We start from the raw sequence: 6,364 nt of genomic DNA, 5'->3' as shown, positions 1-6,364 counted from the left end.
CATCATGTACAGTGTATTCACAGATATTGTATCACCGTAACCTCAAAGTTAGGCCTTAGCTTATTGAAGACTTGATGAATCTACATTTATAACAATTTCTATCAGTGTGACAAAACTTAGGGATGGCTCTTGCCTATCTTTTACCTTGTTGAAGTTTTACATTTGAACAGGACCAGTAGATTTCAGGATTATAGGAGTGATCATTTATTACGTCACTTTTTCAGATTAGTTAATGCCTTAGGGTCTAGCTGGTGTTGGATTAATTTCTTGGCTCATGCTGATTTACCTGGTCTCTGTGTGAACAAGGTTGCATTGTCTTCCGCAACAGTTTGGTCAATGACAGGAATTTTAAGGAGTGCCTAGGAAAAGGGAAGAGAGGCAGAGAGGGATTTCCAGAGGTTGGAGCCTAGGCAACTGAAAACATGGCCACCAACTCAGGGGAGTTAGTGTCAGGGATGGCCACGAGGACAGAATTAGAGGAACTCAGAGTTTGGGGCTGGAAGAGATGACAGAGACAGAGAAGAGGTGAGTCATATTGAGAAACTTTGAAACAAGGATAATCTATTCAAAATCAAAACATTACTTGAATGCAGGTCCGTGAGTTCCAGTTTTAAAACTGAAGCATCTCCTTCCATCGTTCCCCTGGTTTAAAGCAGTATCCTTTCCCCAATTTGTCCACAATCCAAAATAAAAAGATGTGCCCAGCACTTTGTGCTCTAATGTCAGCAGTAGCTGTTTGGATGAGGTAATGAAATGACCATTAAATTGCACTGGACATTAATTAGCATGACAGGAAGCTAAAGCCTTGACAGTGGAGATGTAAAGAAACATAAATGCATCCTATGTTGTTGAAAAAAAACTAGCATAATCAAACCCAAATAAAAAGATTTGAATCTTTACAAATCTTTCAGCACAGATTGACCGCAAGGGACAGGTTATTGCAAAGTAGTCAACCACTGTTTGGTCTTCAAGTTTTACAATGGCCTTGAACTGGCTACACTTGTTTAAAATAATTAAGACCAAATCAGTGAGGGAAAATAAGGTCATTTTACCCCAACTCTCTCCGAGACAATCAGGTCATATGAGAACATAAAACATGGAACAGGAGTAGACCCTGAACCATTGAGCTTGCTCTGACATACATTATAATCAAGGCTCTGCTTTTGCTTCCGTCCCACTTTCCCATTAGCCGCCCAGTTCCCATGGTTCCCTGAGCCCAAACGTCTGTCGATCTTAGTCTTAAATATATTCAGAAGTCACACAACACCAGGTTATGGTCGAACAAGTTCATTTGAAGTCATAAGCTTTCAGAGTGCTGCTCCTTCATCAGGTGAAAGCTTGTGATTTCAAATAAACCTGTTGGATTGAACCTGTTGTGACTTCTGACTTTGTCGACTCCAGTCAAATGCCGGCACATCTACATCATTAAATACATTCAGTGATGGAGCATCCTCTCTGGCATTGCAAATTCCAAACATTCACAAGTCAAATTGTGTTGCCAAATTCGAAATGAACTCCATCTCCAAGTTCATCGACGACACCATCACAGTAAAACGGATATCTACCAATGAAAAGTCAAAATACAGAAGGGAGATAGAGGGCTTGGTGACATGGTGCAATGAAACTGCCTCTCTCTCAAGGTCAGTAAAACTTGTCAGTTGACTTCAGAAAGAAAGGAGAACACGCCCCGTCTACATCAACAGAGCTGAGGTTGAGAGGGTGGACAGCGTCAAGTGATGATATCCAACAATCTGTCCTGGACATACCATGTGGCTGCGACAGTCAAGAAGGCACAACTACGCCTCTTCTTCCTCAGATGGCTCAGGAAATTTGGCTTGTCCATGAGTACCCTCACCAACCTCTACAGATGCACCATTGAAAGCATACTGTCTGGTTGCATAATGGCCTGGTATGGCAACTGAGCTGTCCAAGACCAGAAGAAACTACAGGAGGTTGTGTGCACAGCTCAGACCATCACAGGAGCCAACCTTCCATCCATGGACTCCATTTACACGGTTCACTGCCACAGAAAGGCTGTCAACATCACCAAAGCTCCATCACACCCAGTAATGCTCTCCTACAACCTCTTCCTTCAGGCAGAAGATACCAAAGTCTGAATACATGCCTCAGCAGGTTCAAGAACAGCTTCTTCCCTGATGAATTAGACTGATGAATGGACTCTATGCCCTAATATGCAATGTAACCTGTATTCCTCTGTCTAAGTCTTTTTGTCCTATCATCCTTGCTTACTATGATCTGCCTGTACTGCTCATAAACAAAGCTTTTCACTGTACTTCGGTACATGTGATAATAAATCAATCAATCAATCAATTTTCAGTGAAGAAAGTCCTCAGTGTTTGGGTCATAAGAAATCAGCTCTTTATACTAAGGCCTTTGGCTTGTATAACTGGTCTGCCTAATTTGTTTTCATTCCACTATTTTATTCAATTTTTTTTCAAAAAATGTACGTTATTCATCAAGTTTATGGAAGTATACAATTTTTAACAGTTCAACTTCTACACTGCAGATGAGTTTTTGTTTCAGTACAGAATATAGTGTCTCAATTATGGGGTATACTTACAAACTATACTTCACATCGAACATTCTCTGGAGCACACATTGTGAGTGGTTATGGTTTCCAACCCTCTAATGAAGTAAATATTATGCACTTAGGCTGTGACCTCTTCCCATTGAGTCTTGGCTCCCCCAATCATAGATGTCTCTCTCAGCATGTAATCTTGTGAAATCTGCCAGTTCTTAAGAGTTTATTTGTACTGGAACATTGACGGGTTTCAGGCTGACCAATGAACGTCTTTCACCAAGTTGTTGGTTGTCAGCAGAAACTGATGTTTGTCTCATTATGCATCTTTGATAACAGTCGCTGGGCTGTTCAACTTAAACTTTGGAGCTTATTAAAATGCTACACACATTAAACATTCTGTGTATATGATTTACTTCTAATGTGGGTTGTAGATAATTCATCATCTGAACTATGAAATGAATGCTCAGTCTTGAACCCAAGTCACTCAGTTAACACTTCATATTGAGAACTCAGAGAAGCTATTAGTAGTATTATTACATAATATTATTAGCAATATAACCAGGGTACATTCAATATTAATACGAGGAACATCTGATTCTGCCAGTGAAGAATCATCCATTTTAATTTAATTTTATGTCCAGTCCAAACTGAAGTGATATTTTTTCATTGGTTCATAAGGCTGTTAATGTCTTCAAGATATGGAGATGCTGGTGTTGGACTGGGGTGGACGAAGGGCTTTTGCCCGAAACGTCGATTTTACTGTTCCTCGGATGCTGCCTGAACTGCTGTGCTCTTCCAGCACCACTAATCCAGAATCTGGTTTCCAGCATCTACAGTCATTGTTTTTACCAAGTTAAAAATCACACAACACCAGGTTATAGTCCAACAGGTTTAATCGAAAGCATGAGCTTTCGGAGCGCCGCTCCTTCATCAGGCGGTTGTCGCCACCTGATGAAGGAGCAGTGCTCCGAAAGCCAATGTCTTCAAGGGTTCTTTAGCTGAGATTATGCATTACATATTTACTGCCTGAACCCAACTAGACAGGAAAATCAAAGAAGTTTGGATGCTGAACTTAATAAGTCTTTCATTATTTTTAAATTCATGTTAAGTTGCCTCATTATTTGACCTGTTTTGAGCCACAATGCGTTATGTGAGTTACACCTGAGCAGGGCAGACATTGGACAATAGTAAGCAAAGGTGAGGAACTTGGGTTGAGGATGAGCTGAGCTTTCGGTATCATACTCAGTTTAAGGGAGATGGCGGGAATGCGATACTAAGATTGCATGATCAGCCATGATCAAATTGAATGATGGTGCAGGATCAAAGGGCTGAATGGCCTACACCTGCACTGATTTTCTATATTTCTACAGGGTGAGTGCCGTATCCACGGAGTCGGTTTCTGCAGTTTCAGTTACCCTCGGTTTACCGCAGCCCAAACATATTACAGGGAATGTTCCAGAACCAGGGACCAGGAGGCTGCTGGGAAGATAAACTTCCCATTTAAATGAATGGTTCACTCCCATCCACGGTTTCAGGCATCCGTGATAGGTCCTGAAATGTATCACACGCAGGTACATGGGGGACTATATATACATACATATATTTTTTTTTACTGCTTTGCATATTCTGCTACATCCATCAGCACACTGTTCCTGGTTTTTTGATCTCTTGCCTCCCTTTATATTTCTATTGCCTTGGCCAATGTTTGTACTTTAATCAACATCAGAGAGAACATATGTTTTCACTGCTATTTGTGTCATTGCGTAGTGAGCAATTAGCTGTTTACGTTTCCCTACTATAAACTTTAATCCTGATCCATGTGCTTTTTGATGTCCTGGGGTCAAAACATTTTTTCCTTGTGTATTTCTCTGTAAATTGCTGTAAATACAATCTTTTTTATTTCTTATTTGTTCTTGGGATTTGGGTATATTGGCATTGATTGCCTGTCCCTAATTGCGCATTGCTGTGGGTCTGGAGTCACATGCTGGCCAGACTAGGTTCGGTTTTCCTTCCCAGAAGGCCGTTAGTGAACCAGATGCGTTTGGATGACAATAAATTTCTGTTGCATTGTCGTATTTCCAGATTTATGTTGAATTCAAATTACACCATCTTTCATGATAGGATTCAAACCAGTGTTCCAGGATCATGAATCATAGAGTCATACAGTGTGGAAACAGACCTTTTCTTCTAACCTGTCCACACCGACCGTGTTCCCAAACTAAACTAGTCCCACCTGCATGCATTTGGCCCGTATTCTTCCAAACCTTTACTATACATGAACTTCTCAAAATGTCTTTTAAACATTGTAAATGTACCTGCATCTACCACTTTCTATGGTAGTTCATTCCACACATAAATCACTTTCTATGTACAGCAGTTGCCTCTCATGCCCTTTTTAAATCTTTCTCTTCTTACTTTAAAAATCTCCCCACCCTAGGGAAAAGACCCTTGTCATTCTCCTTGTCTATACTCCTTGTGATTTTATAAACTTCAATAAGGCCACTTCTCCCACACTCCAGTGAAAAGGACCCAGCCCTTCCAGTCTGTTTTTATATCTCAAACCCTTCAGTACCAGAAACATCATGGCCAATCTTTTCTGAACCGTCTCCAGTTTAATTATATACTTACTATAACAGGGTGACCAAACTGCACAAATCTTCCAGAAGATGCTCCACCAACATCCTGTGCAACCTCTACATGACTTCCCAAATCCTGTACTCAAAGGTCTGAGCAACGAAGGCAAGTGTGCTAAACATCTTAACCACCCTGTCTACCTGTGTCAAAAATTTCAAAGAATCATGTACCTGAACCCATAGGTCTCTCTGCACAACGCAACCCAGGGCCCTACCATTAATTGTACAAATCCTGCCCTGATTTGCCTTTCCAAAATGCATTATTTTACATTTATCTAAACTAAACTCCACCTGCCACTCCTCAGCCCATTGACTCAATTGATCACAATATTTTTGCAACATTACCTGGGTCGTTACATTAAAGGTCCAATGCCAATACCATGAAACCATTGCCTCCCCTTATGCATATGGGAGGCAAATGAGTGAATCTATTTCAAAATGGATTAAGCCCCTACCTACCCAATATTCATTATCCACAACTATTTCTTCAACCTGCTCAATTAACTTCTTTTCAGTGGTTTAATTTCTTATGTTATTTGGTATACCCAGAGTTCCACAGTTCAGTTTATGTCTGTATTGCAGCTGAAAATATGTTGCTGGAAAAGCGCAGCAGGTCAGGCGGCAACCAAGGAGCAGGAGAATCGACGTTTCAGGCAATTTGTTATAAAATGTTGTGCAGTTCTAATGCACAAAAGGGCATGTGGAGTGTGTGTGTGCACAAGCATGTATCAGAGGCAGTCCCTTCATCAGAACTCAGCCACTTCCTACTCTATAACTGGATGAAGTCCTCAACACTCACCCAGCTTCCTCCTACGTGAATTCACATACCTGCTTATGCACAAACCTCTTCCTGGTAGATTCATGGCCCTAACAAAAAAAGAGGGGGAAGAGCATTTATTTGCTATCATCTTCTTTTCATGCAAAACAAAAAGCTGTCTTTTCAGATGAAACAGAAGAAATGGTTTTACCTTCCTGGTGCTGAAAGTGTTGCAGTACAGTTGAGTGGGCTGCTCTAAGGTGCACTGGTATTGACACAGACACAGGTCAGGCACTGCTGTCAACTGCATCACCAATTGGTTAGACTTGTCCAGATACCAGAGACAAATATGCAAGGGAGTGGCAAAGACCAGACACAGTCCATTTCCCATGTAATCAACTCACTCGCAGATATTTCAAATGCACTAAATAC

The sequence above is a fragment of the Chiloscyllium plagiosum genome, chromosome 27 (assembly GCF_004010195.1).
Source record: "Chiloscyllium plagiosum isolate BGI_BamShark_2017 chromosome 27, ASM401019v2, whole genome shotgun sequence".
NCBI lineage: Eukaryota > Metazoa > Chordata > Chondrichthyes > Orectolobiformes > Hemiscylliidae > Chiloscyllium > Chiloscyllium plagiosum.
The sequence above is the reverse complement of the archived record's forward strand: the minus strand, read 5'-3'. Positions refer to the sequence as shown.